This window comes from Dermacentor andersoni, chromosome 9 (assembly GCF_023375885.2).
Source record: "Dermacentor andersoni chromosome 9, qqDerAnde1_hic_scaffold, whole genome shotgun sequence".
Taxonomy (NCBI): Eukaryota; Metazoa; Arthropoda; class Arachnida; order Ixodida; family Ixodidae; genus Dermacentor; species Dermacentor andersoni.
Genome location: NC_092822.1, coordinates 40992437 through 41007166, shown reverse-complemented (window position 1 = coordinate 41007166; position 14730 = coordinate 40992437). Strand labels below are relative to the sequence as shown.

General features: G+C 46.1%; 1 long non-coding RNA gene across 1 annotated transcript; it reads left to right on the top strand.

Annotated features, from left to right (window-relative positions):
* The first annotated feature begins 253 nt into the window (after positions 1 to 253).
* Positions 254 to 4352, top strand: LOC140213163 (uncharacterized). The gene is made up of 3 exons (XR_011890133.1): positions 254 to 341; positions 1444 to 1644; positions 3812 to 4352. It is a non-coding gene; the product is annotated as an uncharacterized lncRNA (long non-coding RNA).
* The last annotated feature ends 10378 nt before the right edge of the window (positions 4353 to 14730 follow it).

Sequence of the window (14730 nt, the reverse complement as noted above, 5' to 3'; positions counted from 1 at the left end):
AGGTTCTAAGCATTTATTAAGTTAAAACAACCAAAATATATATACTTCCTTTGTAAGCCTCACAGTGAAACATGGCTGACAAAGTTTACTATCCTGCATTGTATTTTTAGATGAATATTGAGTTAACGTTGAATACGATAATCATATTCGGCATTTGCCTACTGTACTTCTTTTTCTTGTCGCCTGCGTGCTGGTCTGTACCCGTAGTGGGCATGTACCATTAATTGTGAAGAACAAGAACACGTAGCTTTCACGAAGCAGCAAGATCAGTTGCTTGGACACCCGAAAGAAATGACCCGTCCGGCGGGCCTCTGCACTCGTTTGCTGGCACTTCCTAAGCGGTATGCCTCAAACGTTCTCCGGTATTTAGGAAGATTCATTCTTGTCAGTTCTTTTTCGATCCTTATAGTCGACTAGCGTTGTTCGGCAGATAATTGTGTTAATGTAGGGGGAAGGCCGCTCGAACCACTGACGAAAACAAAGAAGAAAAAAATCTGATCGCCACGCTCTGTACTTCTTTTCTTTTGTATTGCTTTCCACGTACGAATTGAGAATTGAGAATCGAACCCTTCGGAGATCCGAAAAATGTTCTCCCTAAATCTCTGCCAAAAGAGCAAGCATAAATTGGTGGCATTCAAGGCAGAGAAAGGAGGCAGAGGCCTAGCGCAGAATAGGAATTTCTCACCATCGCTGCTCATTGCCAGAATAGGTCCGCTGCATCGACACAATGCCTCCTTTATGGCAGCCACTCTGCTTTATGACGCCACGCTAACAGGACCAAATTTTGCCCTGCAAGGCCAACGCCGCCTAGAAAGCACACGGCCGGTGCACTTCGATCCGTGACGTCATGCTACCTTGCCCGATTGGCATAGATTCTAATGGAGACGCCACCGAGTAAGCCCAACACACACCTAGATAGCGCAAGGCCTGTTCACTCGGATCAATGACGTCATGCAACCTGGTCTGGCTACCGCAGAATCCAATGGGGAGGTCCTTAGGTAGTTCGCGGTGATTTTGACGTCGCCGCTTTCGTAACACCAGCTTTCGCAATAAACATTTTGGGTCAGGTAGCATAACGTCATGAATCGGAGTGAACAGGCTTGGTCCTCTCTAGATGGTCTTGGCAAACCGCCGTGACTTTCACGTCACCGCTTTCCCCATGCCGGGCTTGGCAACGGAAATTACGGTCCACGTAGCATGATGTTATAAAGAAGATCGCATTAGCCTGCTGTCTAGGATGCACTGGCAAAAGTGGTGACGTCAAAATCACCGCGGCTTACTAGGGAGCATGCAATACTTTCTAAGGAAGTCGGGCAAGTTAGCATGACGTCATGGATCGAAGTGCACCGACTTATGCGATGTAGGAGGCCTTGTTCGACGTCAAGGCACGAATTTGCTGATACGAACTTGGCAGTGATGTGGCATTGCACCCTCACCCTTTAGGATTGGAGTGGACCTGGCTGTCCTCACACTCTTCGGAGCTGCCGGGACAATCTACGGCCTTTTGAAGCTCTCCCGCACTGACACCTACCCACGAATGCATGTTCCGGCGCCAAGGCACCATCTTCCAAGGAGCTTCTACGATACGGATGGAGTCTCGGGGTACAGCTATAACATAGTGCCGGACATACTGCACCTGGTTAGGTAAGGCAGATAATTTGAGAAGTCGAACACTTCTTTTGCCTATTATATAGCTCTCTATACTACTTAAAGGAGGCCTCTAGTGAAATTCTAGCTCTCTGTTCTGCTTACAACAGAAAACACTTAAAAAGAAGCTTAAGCTAGGGCCCAACACCGACGCGTCCTAGTCAAGTACATGTAAAACGCAGAAACGCTTTCTTGAGATAACCCGTGGACCGAGTTTAATGAAATATGTTGCATTTGAGAGACAAAGTTAAAGTACAGTGACTGTTGGAAGCAGAATTTTGATTTAGGGCCTGAATATTGTTAAAAGAATTTTAGAAAATTCGACAGTTCGCAAACAATAAAAGCACGAAGTTTACAAATTGATAGCTCTGCATCAAGAACAGCTATCGCGGTTCAGTAAACGGCATCCATTAGATCAATAAAAGCGAACAAATTCTGCCCGTCGATATATATCTTACTTGAATTGTTACGTTGTGTACAAGGATTCTGCAAAAGTTGTATTTCTGATTCGTGTGTAACATATCAATTTTGTCCGCTTTAGATGTGCTATCAAATGCAATTCACAGAATTGGGATATCATTTTGCGCTGCTTAGTCACAAAGTCTCAAACTTGATAGTCCCGTTTCCGAACATTTGCGATTTTGCCAATTTTTAATAAAAAATTTACAACCTAAATAAAAAATTCAATACGAACACTCAGTGGATTTTTTTTTTTTTTTATGCAACAAGCCTCGTTCAAATTGGTGCTGTGGTTGCCGAAGAAAACGTATTCTCCATTTACGTGTATTTATATGACCACACCCGAGCTAAAGATTCCTCTTAAAGGATATCAACGATTTTCAGCTCGGTTTCAAGCGAAGCATTTTTAGCGGGCCCTCCAGGATTTTCCTGACCGTGCTTGCTTGCTGCAGTCTGCTGAATGGCTCATAGCTAGGACACCGCTTTCAGATTTAATACCCTTGCTTATGTCCAAGCTGCTGTCCATACTTCTGTACGGAATCGCTCAGTGACAAAACGCACGACACCCAAGTATTCTCACTGCAGGAAATGTACACCATAAAGAGCCCAATTCCTTTACAAACAAAATCTTCCCATGCGAATTTTAGGGGTTGGGGTTGGGAACAACATGCTTTAGTCGGTCTTCCGCCGAGCAAAGCACTGTTAACTGTTGCGCTGTCTCCAGGCTCGGCCCGCTCAACTATGCGCCCGACCTTGGATACATTGTCGAAGCAAAGCGGGCCGATCCCTAAGACAGCATCAAGCGCGGTCCCGTGGGTCATGCCGATAGGGTCTCTCTCGGCAGGAGACAGGCAATCCATGTTGTGCAAAGGGCTTGGCAGAGTATAAACAGTTGCGTGGCATTTGTTTACCTGCTTCATGAAAGCTTCATCATCTCGTGACCGACGAATACGTAGAATAGGGGGTTTCTTAAGAATGCGCTTGGGGCATGCAATTTTGAGCATGCAATAAGGATGCAATATTGTGTAGCTGACAGCCATTAAGCAATCAATCTGAAGCCTCTGGCTCAACACGGTGTTAAGCCCGTGTGTACTAACAGCAGAATGGACCAGAGAGTAGAGGGTATGCCGACATGCTCGATGAAATTAAAACAAACAATAACCACAAATTTTCGACCTTTAAGTATGTATTGCCTATTAAACCTTATGTGTCCTACAGATAGCTGGAAAACTTTGAGCGCATCAGGTGCAGTATAAAACTAGTATTTCGATTTTTTTTATATCGTACATGAATAGTAAAGCAGGTTGGCAACCGTCAATTCTGACTAAATGAATGGGGATGCTTGGAAAGCGGCTCCCTCGAGTAACCGAGGACAATATCGAAGGCCATGCTTTTCTTTACTTCAAACAGCTGAAGTAATTGCTGCAGGAGCTGCAAATACGTCATGGCCGCCATCATGCGTCTTTGTTATTGCATGTGCGTTTGGGTGGTTTTCTTGCTGCTTTTTGCCATGCGAGTGAAGGAATGGCGGATATTACTCAAAAGCTACGTTCTTACTGACAATTTATTCGCAGTTAACACTTAAACATGACTGACGCGTCACCTAATATTCTGCAATATTATTTTTCTTAACTAGTACACATGCCCGTAACAATGGCTTAACAGGTATTCGCTGTTAAATGCAATGTCCTTGACGTCTGCGCAGGTACAAGGAGAACCAACTGGACCTAATTGACGTGGTGAGCTTCCGCTCCATGTATTTGAACCATCGGCCCGAAAAGATATATGTTCACTGCAGCCCTTGCGGCTTTGGAGGGAACTACGCCCGTTTCCTGGAAGGCATCAACTTCACGTTCATCCCCGCCGTTTTCCCCACTGAGATTTTTGGCATTCCCATAAAGGTAAATGAATGCGCTTCAGCCAGACACGCTTATGTCCATACCACTTACATGTGTTTCCCCACAAAAATTGCTAGAGGCAAATGCGGCGCCACTATCGTTTCGCTCTTATGGGAATGATTGATAATGGTGAACGGATTTGTCTAGTCTTCCTGCTTATGGCTTCCGACGTCCTAGCAGCGGCGTTTATCCCGCTTCGTCTTATATAGAAATTCTTTGCCTGTATTTGTTTTCAGAACACACCAGTGAATTGTCTGCCCACACGTGTAATCCTTTGAAACTGTTGTATTTGTTGCGAAAGACTTCACTGAAAATCATCAATCCGCAAAGCCACAAAGCCATTTGAAGCCAAAAAGAAAAAAAAAGCACCAACTTTAGCCAATCCCGTGTGCTGTAGCTGTCATCCCAATGCTAGCTGAACCCCCACACAAGAAGCCTTCGAACACAGGAGCACAGCAGCTAACTCTTGTAAGTTTTGAAGGGAACGCGATGCATGCCTTATGCATAGCCAGAGCCAGACATTACGAGCATTCGAGTGCTCCCCTGCCATGCGTCGCCCCGGGAGCTCTAATACTCGAAATTCGCACGATGACGCATGCAGTGCGTCTGGCCCCATGTGTAGCCAACGAGGAAGTTAAATCGAGTTAAATATATTTACCGCGTGTTGGTATCGAACGAGCATAGTCTTGCTCATTTTACCAGTTGAATCGATTCGTGCTCATTGCATATGCTTGTCACGGCCCATCCGAGTACGCTGGTTTGTTTGCATACTCATATGTAGCATCCTGCGTTTGATTTTGTAACTGCTTCTTAGTGATAGCAATTCTGTTAATCATTGTATTGCATTACACCTCTTGCATTCGTAAAATTGATTCATTAATTCATATATTCATTATTCATTCCGACGCAACAACTTCTTGGTTACCTTAAGACGTGCGATTAGGACGAGGTGAACGCTTATAAAGACACAGCAAATACCCTGCACGGCTTTTTTTTTTCGTCGCAGGTAGCTTTCGGCTTCATAATTTACCCACAATGAACGTAACTTTTTGGGCTACAGAAAAAAAAGTGCCTTTCATTCGGGACGTGGATGAGTGTGCATAATCTCTTTCCTCCGAACATTCTTAAAATGTTTTTTTTCAATAAGTTTTTCACAAAAAACTGCTATTTTTCGTGGGAGCCTTGCCCGTTCCAACTCATGGCGCCTGACAGGCACTAGTTGTTGATGTCCCGTATTGTTTGGGTTGAGTGCAAAACGTAACAGAATACAGAGCGTTTCTTCATTTTTTTTCTGTCAGACTATACATATTTGTTTATGGAGAGAAAAAGAGTGCAAATAGTGAACGTCCGTCTCTGCAGAGGAATTCCTAGGCGAGGCAAACATACTTTGTCCCCTAATAATATGAGCCTCAGAATCATAATTTACAAAAATTCGTTAAGTAAATGTTTACTAGATCCGCGAGAGCAGTTGCTTATATTTCATATACCACGATTTTCAGAATAGGAAATAACGAAAGTTGATTGTATATTTTCGACTGGGATCTTCGAAGACAATTATTTATTTTGCAAACTTGGAGGAGGTCACACTTTTATTGCAGCGCCATTGGTATTTTTTTCCCTTCAATATCGCACCTAATTGAAAATATTCATCCTCAAATTTGAGTGCCCAATCCAGGGTAGATCGAAAGCCATTGCACTTGGATCACAACAAAGGTCAACCGGCTGTCATATCGGATCGCAAATCCCCATAACGCAGAGCGCTACGAAGTTTGAAACACAACGTCTTCGTTAGTTGCGGCAGATACTGAAACGACTCATCTACCGCGGCGGCGTAGTTGCCTTTGAGTTGTGCTGGGATGTCAGAGGTCACGGGATCGAATCCCGATGTCGGCTGCATTTCTTTAAGAGAGAAATGCAAAAACGCGAGCAATGGGCCCACATTAAGGAACTCCAGGTGGTCAACAGCAATCTGGTGTACCCCGCTAACGTATGCCTGATAATTGTATCATAGTTTCGCCATATAAAACGCAAGATTTTGTTGTTGTTTTTGTTGGTGTTGTTGTTGTTGTTGTTGTTACGGCTCGATTTGCCCAGAAACAATTTGCCGCGACGTGCACTACATGCATTTGCCGCAAACCAGAGGTCATTGACTGCTCAGTGGCTATGGTGTTAGGCTGCTGAGCACGAGTTCGCGGGATCGAATCCCGGTCACGGCGGCCGCATTTCGATGGGGGCGAAATGCGAAAACACCCGTGTACTTAGATTTAGGTGCACGTTAAAAAACCCCAGGTGGTCGAAATTTCCGGAGTCCCCCACTACGGCGTGCCTCATAATCAGAAAGTGGTTTTGGCACGTAAAACCCCAGAATTTTTTTTTTTAAGGTCATTGACTTTTGATCAAATACTTTGTCACGGGGCGTTTCCCAGCGTGGGGCGCTAAGTTTATACATTGCCTTGATTGAGCGTTGCAGTTAGATGATAAATATTTTGAATTTGGCATGATTTCAATAATAGATAGACCGAGGGTGCAATTAAATAGGACGGCCCTCAAGCTTGCTAAATGCACAACTGACCTCAACACGATAATCAAAATTTATTTACGAATTTATATTATTTATTCTTCTGAAACTCACGATATTAGGCGCAATGTATGCCTGCCTCGTCCAGCAATTCATTTGCAGCATACCGCATTCACTACCTTTGTAGGCTTTTCATGAAAAAATCTGCATATCCTAGAAATTGCACCCTGTATGCGAAACCCTCTAAGTTGCTTGATGGATTAACTTCATAAGTAGAACAGATGAAGATTTTGTATTAATATGTGCTGGAACAAGGTGCACAAAATCAGATGGAGATATTTACCTAATATTGTTTATGCTCTTAAAAATCATCATCATCATCATCATCATCATCCTGATTACGCCCGCTGCAGGGCAAAGGCCTCTCCCATACTTCTCCAACTACCCCGGCTCCTCAACATATTTCAGTATTACTCAAGTGTTGTAGCAGGACAATTTGGCGCAAAACGGTGTTCGTTTTGTACCGTTTCAGCAAACGCTTCAGTACGCTTCAGCTAACGCACAACCCATTCAGCGCCTTATTCTACGGCAAGAGCGCGTTGTGAAGTGCAGAGTTCGAACCAGCATAGAAAATCGTGCTAACCGTGACCTATAACTACAGAATATGTTACAAGGTATAGCGCTGATGCCAAACGGGATATTCTGCTTCTTGACATGCACCCAGGCTAAAATATATGATTTATGCGGGTGGTTGAATGGTACCCGAGGCACTAGGGGCTAATTGATGCTTAATTTCGTTCATGTGACCCAGGGTAGCGCTGAACTCGCCGCAGGATTCCTTGCTCCATACCTCCATTTTTCACGCAGGATTCTCACCACGCTACCGACGTTCTCCGCATCAAAGCGCTGATGCGCTACGGAGGCTTCTACCTCGACCGAGATGTGTTCGTGGTTCAGTCACTGCGACGCTTCCTGCGATACGAGGGAACGCTGGGCTGTGCGAATGAGGGAGTCATGGGGAACAACCTCATGTTCTTTCACAAGAATTCGCGATTCCTCCGGCTCTACCTAGACAGCTACCACCAGTGAGTCGGACTGTTCGCCACCGTTCACTACTCAGCCCCCCAACCCCCTCCCCCCTTCATGTGAGGTCGATGGCTTGGAGCGAATAGAATCGCCCCTAGTAGGAAGCGTGCAGTCAACGTAACTGAACCGGGAGGGAAGGCTACCGCGCAGCGCCCACGCATGAATTCGGAAACCGCAAACGCGCCGTCATGATACATCAGTCTGATGTTTTGCCAGCTAACCAAGCGAAATGCCTAACGTAAGCGCGAACATACCGACTGTGCGCAACGTAATTCCATATATGGAGATGGAGAAATAAATTCTCGTATTGGTATCTAAGGAGGCTGTATTTCTCAGGTCCAGTATACAGGGGAAGTCGAGTCCAAAGTGCGATTCAACAGCAGGCGAGATATGATTCGGAGTAGACCCACGATCCCGAGACTTAGTGAGTCGATACACTATCTAATTAAGGCGCTCACAGGTGTACCCTTACTGGCACAGATTTAAAAAAAATAAAGAAAAAGGAAAGAACATCGCATCTTTTCAGAAAAATATACGGAATGAAGTCCAGATACAATCCATACGCACGTGTCCAGTGCAGGTTCTCAGTTTTGCATTATAGTTAGAGTAGTTTAAGCATTATATGAGTTGATTTGTGCATGTCGCAATATAATCGCACTGGCCACAATGAGAATTGCGTAATGGCGGCGCCTTTGCGGGTGTAGCTTTCTTGCCCAGCTGATCATCTAAAAGCTTTTATTTATTTCAAATACAAGAATAAAAAAATGAGTTGGATCGCATACGGTAGGCATTCTCAGCTCTTGACATGAAGCTTACCATTATAATTGAAAAGGAAAAGATACCATCGGTGCATTTTACCAGTGCTGACATATGGGACAGAGACTTGGAGACTGAAACAGAAGCTTGAGAACAAGTTAAGGACTGCGCAAAGAGCGATGGAACGAAGATTGCTACGAATAACGTTAAGAGACAGAAAGAGAGCAGTTTGGATCGGAGAGCAAACGGGTATAGCCGATATTCTAGTTGACATGAAGAGAAAAAAAATGGAGCTGGGCAGGACATGTAATGCGCCCGTTAGATAACCGTTGGACCATTAGGGTTACAGAATGGGTACCAAGAGAAGGGAAACGCAGTCGAGGACGGCAGAAGAGCAGGTGGAGCAATGAAATTAGGAAATTCGCGGGCGCCATTTAGAATCGGTTGGCGCAGGGCAGGGGTATTTGGATATCGCAGGCAGAGGCCTTCGTCCTGCAGTGGACATAAAACAGGCTGATGATGATGCTGATGATGATGATGATGATGATGATGACACTGCCAGCTTCTGGTAGGGCTTTCGGCAGGCGTTGATACGATTGTATAGGTATACAAGAAACATCGCAAGAAGTACAAATCGCGGTGAATAACATGAACAAAAGTGGCGCCGAAACAATATACTTTGGTATTTTACCAGAAGGACATGACAGTGCAAAAAAAAAATTCTTGTGGAAGCCATCTCTGCATGACTGTCGACGAAAATGCGACTAGAAGTAACACAATGTGGCGAAACCCGTATTTCTACAACCGAGGCGCGTGTTCTTTGAGGCGTGTACTCACCGCCGGGAGATCCTCTATCACGCTTCATTCCGGGCAGCCTACGCCATCTAGTGGCGGTGTCGTTTGATTTTGCTGCCACAGTGGATGCCTTGTGCAGGTGCTGCACCTAAAACATAGCCACAGACGCTAAATGTCTGCCTACCGTATAGCGATCTCGGGCCCCATAACATAAAACTATTCCGATATGTTCTTACTCAACTCTCCTGACGTCAAGTTTGCGTAACCGCCGACGCAAGCATCGGACGGTCACCCGCAGGGTTGTCTCAACTGACCAATCGAACGCTCTCCTCGTTCATACGACGTCACTTTTGTTTGCTTGAAAAACTAATAACATTGCCTACCTACACTGAGCTGCTTGTCTTCACTAATTGGCTCGCAAGAGGCGAGTAACACGTTCAAGTGGAGAGGGATTCGATGGGACCGAGCCACTGCACTGAAAATCGATAACCGTATGTAGCGGCTGGTGCCGGCGTCTGCGACTGGTCCGCTTTCGCTTACTCAGCTTGCGGTGGCTCGTCGAAAATCGCGTCGGCATGCAACAGAAGCATAAGATCGAATGACGCTAAAACGGATTCTCAGCAAAGAAGAGTAGGCGGAACGAGGTCGTAAACCTGCCGAAAGTGCTCGGAAACGTTGCAACGGCCACGCGGAAAGCTTTATTATACGCAAATAAACCCACGCTCCCCGGCAGGTGTGAGTAGCCAGTGCCTGACCGATCGGCGGCCGCCATCTTTTATTCCTTTCGGAACGGGGCAGCCTGCGGCTATTCAGAAGAAAATTCCGGTTTGTTCGGCATATTAATGCATCTTTAACGCGTACAGGTCACTTTGCCGCGGTGAGTTTTGGTGGTTTTGTGACGTTGCGTGACAGGCAGGTGAAGTGGGTGCAGCCCGAAAGCTTTTGACCTATAGCCGAGGCCTAATGGCGAAAAGGCGTCGAATCATAAATAAGCACTTTTGTTTGGCTAAATCAAGCGTAATCAATGTGTACACGTCATATCACATGGGGAGCTATCGCCGTTTTCGTAACGTCGCGTGACGGACAGGTGAAGTGGGGGTGGTTCAAAAAAGTTTTTGACCAATCGCGCAGGGCTGATTGCAGAATTGTAATGGGAATGTTTGGAATAATTTTACGTTATAGCGCCTCTGTTCCTGCCAACGAAACATATTTATTGTATTATATAGTGTAGATCTGTACAACTCATTGTTAAGTGCATGCAGGATGTCTTGTTTAAATGTACCAGTCACGCGTTCAGGAATATAACCTCATCAACCAGGCGTACCCGCTTAGATGTATCTGTATAAGCCTGTTATTATAGATAATTTGAAATACCGAATGTAATATTTAATATGGAACTCCAGCGCGGACAGACCAGGCGAGGTACACAGGCGCTGATGACTGATTCCCAATGAGCTGGCTCATCGGGAGTAGCTCTGACTCTTTCAACTTTGGGTGCCTTTAGAATTTCATATTGTTCTGTATTCGATCCGGTTTTCGAGTGGAAGTGTCACGTTTCGTACATGCACATAATTTCCCGATTTTATTACATTTCAAGACAGGCCACTGTTCACGATGAACACAAAGTTGGAGCTAACGTGTGGCAATTTTTTTTCTCCGCTGGAAATCGTCAACATGAAACACGAGCTGCTGTAAAGCGAAGCTCGCAACATTTTGCTCAAGGAGCTTAGCATTTTCGGCTAAACCGCTATCATTCGCGCTCTCCCGACAGTTACCGAATACGCGAACAAGCTGATAATTTATTCCTAATGCTCCATTTCTGCCTTTAAGGGGACACTAAAGGCAAGCATTAGGTCATGCAACGGTGGCAGGTTTGTGCTCGAGGTTATCTAAGGCATGAACGTAATTGCGAACAGAGCCTTAATAATGCAGAAATTGAGGTAAATGTAGGACATGATTACTGTCTCCCCCGGGACATTCAAGCACTTGCCCGATGTGGAAAGCACTCCTCAGATAAACTCATTCACTAGTACTGAACTACTCGTTGCAAAAAACATCCGTCTATTGTATTATAAGATGAAATAAAATGCCACTTGTCCAGTTCTGTTTATTTTTTACAAAAAAGGAAAACTCGCTGAAATTACCCTTGACAACGACGCGGGTGGTCGAAAAGTTTCGTTCTCGCTCGACTCCGCGCCGCCCGCGCTTTCGCGTTTCACTAGTTCTGTTATCGCGTTGTGCTGCACTGGTTTTCCTGGCTCGCGAAACTGGCGCAAACATCAAGTAGCAGGGAATTAAACCGTCATGTGACGTTGCGGGATGCCCGAGTGGTCTGCGCCACTTGAACAAAAAGCAGCTGCCGCGGCAAGTCCACCACTCTGTCTTGGCTCGGCACCGCCGTCTGTCGGGCGCCATTTTACTCACAGACGGCAGTAAAGGATGGCGACGCGTATGCTACGTCACCACCCCATCGGTCGGGTGGCGGGAGATTAGAATTACGAAAAAGGTATTCGGAGCCTTCAGGCCCTTCACTGTCCCTTTAATAAACAACGCTTCATAATGTGCACTGTAACGACAGAGGCTTGCTAACGTGAACATAGTTCAATCAGAAGATCGTACTAAACTTCACAGTGAGAGCGGCTGCTTATAATTAGCAGGCCAGCTGAAAAGTACTTCGAAGTTTATTTCATTCGCTTCTGGCGCTGAAAAACTTGGTGTTCGATTTGGTTTTAAATAGTACTATTCCCGCATCCGCATTTATTGGTTGAAGAAATGTTTTATCTATGACGTGGCTCTTTTGCCTAATACGAGCTATGGGAAAGGTGAATACTGTGCCGGGGGCGGAAGACGCCATGCAATGAGCAGTGTGTGCAACTACCGTTATAACCCGAAATTCCTGGTTAAAGCCAGTAGAAACTCAAGGGCCGTGCGACAGTCCTCTAGGCCACCCACTGGTCAGATCCACTGCCCGTATGTGTTCCTGCCAGACGTAGTTTTTGCATGCTGCATCGTCTGCTCGACATTACCCCATCAAGTGTTCGGCGTTCGGTTGTACTGGTTGCTTGAAGTTGGCGCAGGTGTACTGCCTGTTTTAGGGGGCGCTATGTACCTAGTCATCAGCGTAGCATCCTGCTACCTAGCCTCGGCTTGCGTAAGTATACTTACCTAGCACTTACGGCGTGAGGACAAAGCCAGACTGCAGCCAGAAGAGACACACTTGCCCGGTGTTAACTCAACCAGCAGACAGCAGTGCGTGGCAGTTCGGATGTAAAGAGCCTCTTAGATGAGTCGCACATCTCTTTAAACATTTGTTGTGAAGCACATAGAAACGCGGAGGCACTTTCCGCTTCAGCGTTTCTACTTTCCATTGCGCAGGTTGAACGACTCGCGTTGGTATTACAACGCGGGCGAGCTGCCCACCAAAGTTCTACTCGAACCACATCCGCATCTCGTCCATCGAATGTACTACGGCCTGGAAACACAAGTGGACATGCTGGGCGTCCTGTACGAGCCGCACGCCTACCCCTATTGGCGGAACGCTTTTGCCATACACTATCTGTCGTTTCACCGGGCGAATTCGCCGTACGATCCCTTGCACGCCGCTCCGCTGAACGAAACCAACATCAGAGACTACGACAATGCCTTCGGACAGATGGCGCGCTCGGTTCTGTTCGGAACCTCCGCCTTCGTGCCCCAGGATGCCCCCGTGCTGAGCGTCGCCGAGCTCGCCGCAAGAAAGGACAGGGGCGAGGACCTGACCAGCACGCGCCCCGGAAACGAGCGGCCATTTTTTCACGATGTGATACACGCGACCCGATAGAGCTTGCCAGGCTTCGACGCCATGGTTTACGCAAGCTCACATGCGGATGGTATACGGGGTGCTCTTGAGGTGTGAATTTATTTTTGTAAACTGCGAAAGGGTTCTGATTGATTGAACAGGCCCTGCGGGTCTAGGCTGTTCCGTTGTGACGTGTAGTGTATAAAATGTTCGATGAATTTCAGCAGCGGCGACTGTTAGCTGTTAACTCCAGAGGTGTTTTCAATGTCTACAGGTGTACGTGTACAGCCTTGGAGTACGCTCGTGTTGTATGGTCCCCTCATCAGAAAGTCCTGAAGGCAAAAAATAGAAAGAATACAAAGACTGGGAGTCCGTTTCATATGCGGTAAATGCTTGCGCACGGAGTCCGTTTAAGCCTTGTTAAAATCGTGTGAACTCGAGCCTCTGGAGGAACGCAGACGTAAACATAGGCTAACGTTTCTTTTCAAGATCATTAGTGGGCGAACAAAAATAAACAAGGATTTATATCTAAAACCTCCAGAAAGGAGATGCCATCGTCTAAACAATAGAAGAGCTATCCAAACTTATTTAACATGTACTGATGTTATTCGGTTCTCCATTTTTCCTGACACGATTGAAATGTGGAACAGATTGCCTAATGCAGTTGTGAGCAAAGAGGGGTCTGCCTACTTTGAAGATGCGTTAGATACCTTATTTTAGGAGGATGTATACTAAACCTCATGCGCGAAGCGTTCTTTTCTACGGCATACGAGGCGAGATACGCTGAATTTAACGTTACAGCGCAAACACCTAAGACAATCCACAAAAAGAAAGACACAACACACACTGGTGCTAACAACTTCTTGTTTTCCTTTCGTCGTCGATGCATATATATATACCTAGGCCACACAACCGCGTAGGCGCATCTTTGACACATCTTTGTCCCTGCACCCACCAGAATTTGAATTCCGACGTTTGCGTATACGGTAAGTTGGCAGATGTCAGGAATGTATTCTCTGCGCCTGCGCGGTTGTGTGGCCTTGGTATATATATGCATCGACGACGAAAGGAAAAAAAGTTGTTAGTCAGGCCCAGTGCGTGTCGTGTCTTTCTTTTTGTGGATCGTCTTAGGTGTTTGCGCTGTAACGTTAGGTTCAGAATTATGTACCAACTAGGCCCAAATGAAGTGTTACTGAGACGCGCTGACTCGGTTTTCGCTGGATGACCTCGCATTACTTCAAAATCAGGATTTATCTCGCTTAGGCATCCAGTGGGGATTCGTGAGGTCAGATTTCGTGTGTCGCGGAACCGTGACAGCAGGCCCGCTAGAAGAAGTTAAAAATGGAATGTGCAACTTACAGTCCCTTGATATTGAGATTACTGGGCAAAACACTGCGTAATTGCGCTCTGTAACCATATGTTAAGCATCGGCTAGTTATCGCACAACCGTGGCTATAAGGCGTTCCCACCATGGTAACGACGTATCGGCGTGCCCAGCAGATCCCGAGACATCCTCCTCCCGGAAGCGGTTGTAACTACAACAACGACGCCATGGCCTGCGTGATCTTACCGCGCGCGGCAGGACCTCGAAAGCCATGGTCTGCAAGGACATGACGACGTGTCGTAATTCTGCCATGGTCACTTCAACAAACTTTAATGTTAAACTGCAAGCGCACATACATCTTGGGCGCAGCGAACTGCAAGTATAAATGCCATTTGCGATTACTTATAACCGTTTCAATTTAAAGCCATTTCAATTTCTACCTCACTCATATACTTTTCTCAGACCACGC